We start from the raw sequence: 11,195 nt of genomic DNA, 5'->3' as shown, positions 1-11,195 counted from the left end.
TGAGAGCCTCTTTCTTCTCCTGATGTGAATACACAAACCCCTATAGCGTCCAACACCACTCACATACCCTAGAAATTCTTGTTGTGGGGCAAGTGAAAGTACTTTGATATGCCCCAGAGGTCTTCGAACCTTGGTATTTCAAATCAGATTGATAGCTTTTTGAATGGCTGCGGTTCCGGGACTCAAGTCTTTAGTTTACAGGTTCTACATTAGGTTCACGAAACGGATACCTATCTACACAGCAAGCTTCTTCAACAGGTCATTGGACATCACCCTCACTTCTTCTAGCAGGAAAGCGCGTTAAGAGGTAAGATCGTACCTCAAGTCAAAGGGCCTCGTTATAGTTGGAGGCAACACAACACACACTGAACAAACCTCAACTTGCCTATTTTGTGTAACTGGTTGAAACTACTAATTTCCAGTTCATCTTACGATGGTATACGGTGACGGGCCAACCTTCTATACTAGTGCATTCATAGGAGGACGAAGCAGGAATTAGGAAGCCCTACACTTCAACCGGAGCAAACTTCACACTCGAACTTGGATATAACAAATAGATCAAATAGGCTCAGAGAGATACGGGGCATAATAAAAAAAGAACCGTTGGAGTGGCAATACAACTAGATAGATAGATAGAAGGTCTTATTCTAAACAAAGTCTGATCTGTCACACCCAGCCATAAACAACCATTCCAGATTCCCAAGATGAAGTGGAAAGAAAAAGGATGCATTCAGGATCTCATACTTCAGCGAATCTAGGGGCTCAGAAGAGTGTCACCAACGACGGTAAATCGGTGGGCCAAACCAAAGAAAGACTGTCTCTTTGACGACGTGGTCACGGGGATACGATCCGACAAGAGAGATGCTGAAGAATATGCCCTCCTCAAGGGCTCAAGCACTCGATCAGAACTAAATCATCCTACGGCACTCGCAGCATGAGCACATAGGGCAAGATGAAGAGAAGGATAAACGCTAAAGAGATCGTCAACTTCACCTTGGCATGCTTCCATCAGTGCCTCAAAACATTTGCTATTCTTATCTCTAGAAGGGTGCTTCTATTGTTGTAGTGTTTATAGTGAAAGAGGACAAAAGTCCAGCCGGACACCGTATAACTCTGGTATCGCGTCGCGGGTGAAAAGGGCCTGAATATTTCCTACCAGCAAGCACCCCCACTAACTCACACGTCATTCTTGCATCTCACTGACACTGGGCCTGAGAAACGGCAGAAAGCAAAAGGTGTGAACCTTGTAATCTTTTCTATACAGAAAAATAGAACCTCTTCGAAGCTGAACGTTGTGGGGCACTGCTGTCAGCAGAACATTTCCTAGTGTGTAAGCGAATTTTAAGGTGATAAAAAGGCAGCGGAGTGTTCCAGCGGCCAGCCACGACGCTAGCCCCACCGTCCAGACAGATAAACCCCTCACCAAGCAGCGGAGCTCAGCATTTCCACCACAGCGATGCCTCCGGTCTCCCCCCCGGTTCCCTTTCCCAAGAAGCAGCTGATCTTGGCCGTTGGATCGACGTATAAATAGCCACGGGCACGCAAGGCCGGACCTCTATTTCTTCACCTGCCTCCCCTCCCACCTGGGCATGGCGACCTTCTCTATGGAGGTGTTCGACAATGAGGTCGTCCCGTCCATGCTCAGCACCATCGCGCCCATCCTGCGCGTCGCCGCCGAGATCGAGCCCGAGCGCCCCTGAGTCGCTTACCTCTGTACGTGCATTCGTTTTCACGGGGATACTTATGGTGCATTTCGCATGCTGTTTTGATGCGTTTGGGTTTGGATTTTGTGGCAGAGCGAGCGCTCCTGGTTCATTTCTTTGGCGTCGGATCAATGCCGCGTAGGCTGTGTGTACTTGGAAAAGTTTTGTGTTCCCACGTTCAAAAATGTTTGTTCTTATATTTTTTTGGGGGGCACATGCGCGCCTCGATTCGTGGTTTTCGAGGATGTTTTGCTTTTGATTCATAATCATACGAGTCTATGCAGAAAAACAGTTAGTGTGATTTCCTGGAGAACTTTTCTGGCTTTGCCATTTTTCCTTGCTTTGGAGAGCTAATTTTGGAGTATGTTCGTAATCGTCCGCATTAGATTTTTCTTTCGGCGATCATCCATACGTATTACTTGTTCATTTCGGAGCACCTTTGTGTTTCACACTTGAGGGAGCAGATTAGATGTACTAGATAGTGGTATTTCCGATACTTTCTTCGTTTTGTTGAAATCATGTTGCAATCGGATAGTTATGGTCAATTGGTTCGGCTAGAATAGTTTCACGTATCTCGAATGGGGACTCGGGTAATTGGTTTCTAGTTTCTACTACATCCTGCAAAGTAAATGGAAGTTTCTAGCATTTTGCTCGCTTTATTTTTCTATTTTTTTTCCTGCGAACATAGGTCGGTTTTACGCATTCGAGAAGGCGCACCGGCTGGATCAGAATTCTATCGGTCGCGGAGTCAGGCAGTTTAAGACTACTCTACTCCAACGACTTGAGAAGGTGAGACGCAATCTCCATGGCTCCATGTATTTTGCATGCTCTAGTGTATGTGGTGTTTCCTTCGTTAGTTTCATTCATTTCAGTTCGTTTCTAGTTGCTTGCTATTTTTGGCTTGCCCCGTGCCTTTATTTGCCTTGCATGGTTTGCAATTTTCACCCTGCTGTGAAACCAATGTATATAGCTAGTAGCTTTCATTACTTGCTTGATAAAGCTTTAATAAATTGCTAGGTGGATAAGTGTATCGCTATGATTGGCTATAAGTCTCAGAATTCAAGTTACACTATGCTGGAAAACAAGCTAATATAAGAGAACCGGTAGCTTAATTGATATCTCAACGTATGAGTGATCTGTTATTGTAAAATGCTCATAGAAAATAAATGCGGTTGAATTGTTATGGTGTCTGCCTACTTGTAGTTTGTATTTGCAGTTTATATGATGTTTTATGAATCCTCAGTTCATTTGATTTCCAATTCAATAAAATTGTAATTGTGTGATAAGATGATAATTAGCCGATGCCCAAGGTGGTCAAATTGGTACTTGTCAGGAGATGTCATGAAACAAGCATGCAAGCTGAATTTATTAATTATGTTGTTCCAGAAGTAGTGTAATACTGCAATAGAATGATATGCTGCATCCTTTGCTCCTTTCTATTTTATATGTACATGTGCTAAGTTCCAGTTGTTTATTGACCGAGGGAAATCCACTGCATCTCCTTTTATTCAGGATCCACAAAAACAAACATGTTTAGATTATTTAGTCCTTAAGTCATGGCCAATCTTTGTGTAATTTATGCCTGATGAAATGTAGAGTTTAGAATTAATTTGGACATTATGGTAAACCAATTCGAGGTTCTAATATCCTCTTCATGATTCATTTTGATCAATCAGTTTCGTGCGCTAGCATTTATATTTTTTTTTTGGAGAGGCAAATTGGGTTAGCCTTATTTTCTGGACGTCCTTTTGAAATGATTCCATTTTACTAGTTTGGAAAAGAAGCGGGGAAATAGACACGATGAGAAAGATTGAAAGAAAATAAGATTGAATCTAACCTAAAAGCCAGAGCAAAATAGGGTCTAGGAGCAGGAAGATTGGGGGATTTTTTTATCGGATTTTGCATAACTACCCTCTCGAATCCAAAGATGCAACTACATAATTTTATGTTTTTGCTCTTATGCAACACCACAGGATAATAGCCCCAGTCTCGCGAAGCGCGTGAAGAAGAGCGATGCCCGTGAAATTGAGAGTTTTTTATCAGCAGTACTATGAGAACTACGTTCGTGCACTTGACAAAGGGGAACAAGCTGACCGGTAATTCTGGAGCTCCAAACCAGAGCTCTATCTCGTTATAAATCTAATCCTAGCCATGACACACCCTGTCCCATGCCAATGTCGCCTTCAGGGCCCAACTTGGGAAGGCCTACCAGACAGCCGGAGTCCTCTTCGAGGTGCTCCGCAACGTCAACAAGAATGAGAAGGTTGAAGAAGTCAACCCAGAGGTTCGTGCTCACTGTCTACTCTAATTAGCTCAATTGAAATCTAGGACTCTCGAACGCGACGACTTCCTCTGATATTCTGCTTCACAGATTATTCGCTTGCACAAGGATGTGCAAGAGAAGAAAGACATCTATGTGCCGTTCAACATCCTCCCTCTCGATGCTGCCAGTGCATCCCAGTCCATCATGCAGCTGGAGGAGGTACATGTGATTTATAACAATGGAATCTATTTCCTCAAAAAGAACAATGGCACCGTACTGGTTCAATAAAAGAAGTTGACGCAGTCGAATTGCATTCTTAACAGATCAAAGCAGCAGCGGACACACCCCTTGCTCCTGCAGTGCAAGACCCTGCCATTTTGAACCCACCCCGGGTTCAATCGATACCGTCATCCCTGGATCCAGGGAGAACGCTAGAAGATCGAGTACGAAAGGGAACAGAGGCTGCAGTCACGGGCGCAGTCAGGGGCTGCTGCTCGTCTTTTGTCGAGTGTCTCTGTTCTACCTGGTGTGATAGCTTCAGCTTCTAGCAGGGCGCAGACGTAGAAAGGCGTTTTTTCCTGCTTTCTGAATAGTGTCCCTTTCACTCCATGTGAAAGTATTAATAATTCTTTTCTTTAAGAAAGGGATCGGATGATCCAATCAATCGTTAGCATTGGGTTAAGAAATGTTTCAGACAGAATAAGGTGCCGGAGTGAAGAAGTTACAAAAGCACCTTTAGAAAAAGGACCGAGAACTACATTAGGTCTAATTCCGACACCCTCGAAAAGATTGAACCAGGGTTATGTAGGCATCTATCCGTTCAGAAGTAGCGGAAGATCGATCCCAAAAACGGTATCTGAATTCAACACTCTAATTTGAATCTTATGTGAAAGAAGTTCAATGAGTCCCGATACTCCGATTTAGGAAGAACCTCTTCTGCTCTAGCATGGGATGCTCGCCGACTACATCAGTACATGCTTTATCATAAATAGGATGAACACTGAAAGTCCTAGAGTCTCACTCATGGCATTTGCTCGAGTTATAGAGGCCCTATCTATATTCTTTTTATCGTGCTTGGATAGCAATCCTTTCTTTCAATCGACTAAGACTGTTAGAAAGCACATTCATATAAGCCTTGCCTTTCAGTAACTATCCTTAGCGCTGTTCTTCTGCCTATCTCCTATTGGTCAGACAGATCCGGGCTTATCAAGTGGTACTGAAATAGGGTCAAATTCTGTTTAGTAGAAAGGAAGGAAGACGGCATGGGTCTCGTCGGACTTGATGACGATGCTGAAGTATAAGGGAGGCATGGGATTTAGAGACATTGAAATTGAGAATATGTCTATCTTGGCTAGGCAAGCCTAGCGGATTCTACAAGATCCTATGTCTCTTAGCGCCCGGGTGTTGAAAGTGGTTTATTTTCCAACTGCTCCTAAGTGCTGCTCTAGGAAACAAACCGTAACAGATATGGACGGGAATAAAAAATGGACGCTGAGTAAATCTGTAATATTCCTATTAGCCATGTCACTTAGGGAAACTTCTGGGCATGGCCCGGCATTATAAGAAGACCGGTAACAAAGGAAGGAGACTATCTATTTGCTGAAACTATGGTTACTCTTAGCTTGACATACAGAGTTTAGGATGTGATCGATTGGTCGGGAGGACAATAATAACAATGTAGAGAATTGGTCTAGCTACAACCCTCCAGTGGAATTAAAGCGACTCGCCAAGGCCAGTTAGATAGAAAGGGAACCCTTGTGGAGAGACAGGATCCCCATCTTTCGGTGGAAGAACCTCTTGATCTTACGCCCTATGTTCTTGGTAAAGTGAGCTATGTCATAGCCTATTGCTACCCGATCTACAAGTCGGTCTACTTCTGGCTCTTGCCTTGATTGGAACGTCTTTCGAGTAAGAAAGGGCCTTTACTTTCCCCCTGAGGGTAGGAAAATCATGATCGGGATAGCGGACGTAAAGCTATTGAACTTAGGTATGCCCTTTCCTTTTGTCAAAGTGGAATCGTAGAACACAATGTGATACGATGAGATAGAAAATGCAATAGAAATAGAAATAAGGATAGCAAACAGGTTACCTACTCTACTCCTAAGGGTCAAAGCAAGCCCTTTAATTCCATTCTTTATTCTTACATTAAAGAATGAATCAAATCTCCCCAAGTAGGATTTGAACCTACGACCAATCAGTTAACAGCCGATCGCTCTACCGAACTGAGCTATTGAGGACGAACGACTTGCTTAATAAGCTGAACACCCACATAATCTCGATTTGACACAGCAACACTTTCCATAACAACAGGGATTAAAAAATGGGTGATCAGGACTCGGATTCTGGGTATCTATCTGACATGTGATAAGGCGGGGACAGGATTCGAACCTGCAGTCTTCAGGTCATGAGCCTGATGAGTTGACCAATTCCTCTACCCCGCTTCTTCCCCTGATCTTTATTTCCCTCTTTAGTGAGTGACTCGAAATAACTAATTAAATAGGGGTTTTCGATCTGCTTTCTATACTAAAATTCGAGAAATCATTTTTTGATTCAGGTTGATTCGGGCAGTTCAGTATTGAATTCTCCATCCTTTCGAGTACTAAAATGCAAGAAATCTCGTCGTTGCTACTACTTCCCGAATTCCAGTTGGCAAATACAATTAGAGTTTGGAAGATCGCCGGAAGGTGTTAACTCTGAACCTGAAGAAACAGAGCAGGCAAGTTCAGAAGCAGAGAAGAGTCAGAAAAGTGGGGCAATAGCAATCATTGAAGCGGGGTAGAATGCATAAAATGCAATGCGTTCCCCATGAGAGGCGAGGCACCTTAGGTGCAGACTCGCGACCGTGCTCCCAATCTGGATCTGGATATGAGATCGAATAAAGTTATGATATCGGATCGGAGTACCAATGCATCCGTACTGACTGGCAATAGTTGAGCCGCATAAAGCAAGCAGTTCGAGACTCAATATGCCCACCTTTTTGGTGTATCTGTAGCTTTTAAATACTTAGGTATCCCAATTCACCATAGGAAGCTCCTAAATAAGCAATCGTGTAGAAGACTGATTTTAAGCTAGAATGGGTCTTCTAACTGGTGCTTGATACGTGTTACTACGACGACCAAGAATCTTCACGGAGTGGAAGTAGCAATAAGTTTGAAGCTCGTTGGCTTTGTGCAGAAGCAGTGAATGGAAAGTAATAAATTGTTTAAGAAGAAGTAAATAGTTCAGCTTGAAACCAAAGTCCAGAGTTCTTCCTTCATGCTTGCTTCCCAGTCGATGGCCCTACTTTCACCTTCCTCGTCGATTTAGTGAATGATTGATGTACAGCGGGAAGAACCGCAGACGATACATCACCTTAAAAGCTACCTATACGTCCATTTTTATATCCAAACAGAAGCCTCTATAGATGACCCGGAAGACAGACACGAGCAAACATCTCTGTGCAGAAAGCAACCGGGTTCAAACAGAGATTGACTATCTCCTTTTCTTGCTTGATCCTCTGGAAATCGTTTGGAAGGTAGATTTCGCGAATAACAAGTGTGATACTGACACGTGCTCCTAAGGCGACTGCTTAGTCGACAAACCAACACTTATACGAGTCGCTAGAGCTCTCGGGTGGGATCAACTAGCTTACCTAGGCACTGTTTGCTTCAGACATGGCTACAAGGAAAGCAGCAGTATCTTAGGACACACGGGTAAGCAGATCTTAGACTTAGTACACTCAACGCCAACAAGAATTTGGCCCTTCATACATATCGACACACCCAGGGGCTCTGTTTTAAGTGCAGTGAGAAATGGGGCCATGAACAACAAGATCCAGCTTTTAAATATGACACGGGGTAGTGGGACCAGATGTATCTCATGTCCATAGTAGGGCGAGTCCAACACGCGCTCAAGTCTCCCACATAATATCATACCTGAAGAGACGCTCATCTCCCCGGCGTGGCCGTCGTCGATCACCCCCATAAAGCTGGAGCAAGATAGGGCCGGGGTGGGGCGCAAGCAAGCGTTTTCAGGTTCCAGCCCATCCTCCCCATGTTTCCCCTCCAGCTCCTTCATGACCTCCTTGTCTTTCTCGAGAGCTAGAGGACCAGCTTCAGTACGACGGGGATTCAGTAGCGCTACCTTTCCTTCCATTGAGACCCCCAAAATCCCGATTTCAAAGAAAGTATCTCTCGAGTTGCTTCGGTGCCTCTCTTGCTCTGGTTTCATCAGCTCATTACCTTTAAGCTAGAGTCTGCCATGGCGAGGTCTTATTCTTCAACATAATCAGTGGTCCAAGTGCGTGCGAAAGCGGAAACTCTTCCGGATCTTGTGTATTTGTATTTGCTCATTTCTGATTATGCTTTATTTGTAGATAGCCTTGATGATAGGCTTCGACCTCGACTTCTCCGTTTCTAAGATCCAATGGTGGAATCATTACTCCAAGGCAGGCAAAAACGACTAATTTCTATTTCTCGTTATCGTGGAATTCGTCATCAAGATGGATCGCCCTTACGCGGTCAACGAACTCATACTAATGCAAGGACTGCTCGCAAGCAAATTCGGAAATGAAAGAAGGCTACCGAAAGAACAAGCAATGGATTTCGCACTCATCCCTAGCTAAAGCGCATACGTTTTCTTGCTCCTTGGTACTTGTCTGATCAATCACACTGTTCATTAGTTCACTTGATTTTTCGTTTGATGTCTTGAACCGCTTACTAATCACGTATACGTATAGTAGGCCCCCTTCGCCACTCCACATCTGGCCCATCTTGGTCTCGCTCACTCCGCCCGCCTATCGTATCGGCTCGGCTTCATCCGTCAAGCGACAGCATTTGCCTCTGACGGCTTCACTATCGCTCATGACTAGTAGTTGTTGTCTCTATGTAGTAGTCGGCCTTTGTTAAGCTTCGCCAGAAGCGACTAGTCGCTTCCCGAATGCCTCTTTCTTGTACTAATTAATGTGTATGGTCTAGTCTTTCCAATGCCTCCTTCCTTGCCGCCAACGCACGCTAGATGGAGAGTAAGCAAGCTACCTTGCTTGCATTGCATTCGTTAAACGGTAGCTTCCGCGCCCTTCCTTCCTGCTTCAATTGATGTCAATGATCGTGTCTTCGACATCAATTTCAGTCTGATTAGATATGTCATTGAAACAAATCTGTTTTGTCTCTGTTTTCTTTTTGGATGATGAGGATGAGCCAACCGATCCTAACATAATTTTGGAGGAGCCGGACGATGAAGCCTCAAAATCAGATAAAGATGTCTCCGACGGGACCGGACTTCCACTAGATTTTTATAGGGGTCGGGAGGGAAAAGATATGCTGTTTTCTATCAGTCCCAAGTGGATACTCCCCAACTTCCACGGTCCGCTTACCGAGGAAGAGATGCGGGAGGACCCAGGGCTAGAGCAAGTTGGGTTGGCGTATAGAGCCGTAAGCACGGTGGGGGTGATAGAGGATGTGCTCGTACGGTTCATAGTTGGGTATGATATTCTTGTGGATTGTTGGGAACGTCCTCTATATTCGAAATATGCCTTTCTAGGAGCATTATGATCTGCAGCTCAAATGGTCCCTTATGAAGTCTCTATTGGTATTATTCTTATTGTGCGCCTTGTGAGCACATTTGGATCCACGAAGGCAATCGCTCGGATCTTCCCCTAACCCAACCCGGGAACGGAGCGGAGGGAACCGCAGCATGAGGAATGTCCGCGTCTCATCGCAAGGCTCATTTTGAGTTTTGGGTCATAGGGCGGGCAGTGCAGTCCGAGTGAGGGAGTCCTGGATTAGGGGGTGTCCGGATGGCCGGATTATGACCTTTGGCCGGACTCCCTGACTATGAAGATACAAGATTGAAGACTTCGTCCCGTTTCCGGATAGGGACTTTCCTTGGCGTGGAAGGCAAGCTTGGCGATACGATATGAAGATCTCCTCCCATTGTAACCGACTCTGTGTAACCCTAGCCCTCTCCGGTGTCTATATAAACCGGAGAGTTTTAGTCCGTAGGACGAACAACAATCATACCATAGGCTAGCTTCTAGGGTTTAGCCTCTCTGATCTCGTGGTAGATCAACTCTTGTAATACCCATATCATCAATCTTAATCAAGTAGGACGTAGGGTTTTACCTCCATCAAGAGGGCCCGAACCTGGGTAAAACATCATGTCCCTTGTCTCCTGTTACCATCCGCCTAGACGCACAGTTCGGGACCTCCTACCTAAGATCCGCCGGTTTTGACACTGACATTGGTGCTTTCATTGAGAGTTCCTCTGTGTCGTCGCCTTTAGGCCCGATGGCTTCTTCGATCATCAACCACGACGCGGTCCAGGGCGAGACTTTTCTCCCCGGACAGATCTTCGTATTTGGTGGCTTTGCACTACGGGCCAACTCGTTTTGCCATCTGGAGCAGATCGAAAGCTACGCCCCTGGCCATCAGGTCAGGTTTGGAAGCTTAAACTACACAGCCGACATTTGCGGGGACTTGATCTTCGACGGATTCGAGCCACGGCCGAGTGCACCGCACTGTCTCGATGGGCATGACCTAGCTCTACCGCCGGACAGCGCCCAGGGTGCCGCTCAGGAGTCCGCTCCGACCATTAGTTCGGAGCCGACTGCGCTAACCAGGGACGGACGGTTGGACGCCGCCCCAGGAGCCGCAATCTCTACGGCAATAGAGCCGAATACCAGCCTAGTCCTTTGCAAGGCCTGTGACTCCAAGGTGCTGGACTCCGTTCCGGACTCTGAATCTTCCGCACCCCTTCCGATTGAACCCGATTGGGCTCCGATCATGGAGTTCACCGCCGCGGACCTCTTTTAGCACTCGCCCTTTGGCAATATCCTGAACTCCCAAAAGTCTCTCTCTTTGTTAGGAGAGCCCTGGCCGGATTATGGTCAGCAGGGTTGGGATACGGACGACGAAGAAATTTGAAACCCACCCACCACCCACTTTATAGCCACTGTCGACGATCTAACCGACATGCTCGACTTTGACTCCGAAGACATCGACGGTATGGACGCCGATGAAGGAGACGACCAAGAACCAGCACCTATAGGGAACTGGAAAGCCACCTCGTCATATGACATATACATGGTGGACACCCCCAAAGCAGGGGATGGCGAGGAAAAAACAGAGGATGACCCCTCCAAGAAGCAACCCAAGCGCCGATGTCAGCAGCGCCGCTCTAAATCCCGCCAAAGCAAGAACGGCGAATCCGGCACCGGAGATAACAACACGCCAGACAGTGCCGAAGATAAC

General features: G+C 45.8%; 2 non-coding genes across 2 annotated transcripts; both read right to left on the bottom strand.

Annotated features, from left to right (window-relative positions):
• Positions 1–6,129: 6,129 nt before the first annotated feature.
• TRNAN-GUU (transfer RNA asparagine (anticodon GUU)) lies at positions 6,130–6,203 on the bottom strand. The gene has a single exon. It is a non-coding gene; the product is annotated as a tRNA-Asn (tRNA).
• Positions 6,204–6,333: 130 nt separating this feature from the next.
• On the bottom strand, positions 6,334–6,407 carry TRNAM-CAU (transfer RNA methionine (anticodon CAU)). The gene has a single exon. It is a non-coding gene; the product is annotated as a tRNA-Met (tRNA).
• Between the last annotated feature and the right edge of the window lie 4,788 nt (positions 6,408–11,195).

This window comes from Triticum aestivum, chromosome 3B, assembly GCF_018294505.1.
Source record: "Triticum aestivum cultivar Chinese Spring chromosome 3B, IWGSC CS RefSeq v2.1, whole genome shotgun sequence".
Taxonomy (NCBI): domain Eukaryota; kingdom Viridiplantae; phylum Streptophyta; class Magnoliopsida; order Poales; family Poaceae; genus Triticum; species Triticum aestivum.
The sequence above is the reverse complement of the archived record's forward strand: the minus strand, read 5'-3'. Positions and strand labels throughout refer to the sequence as shown.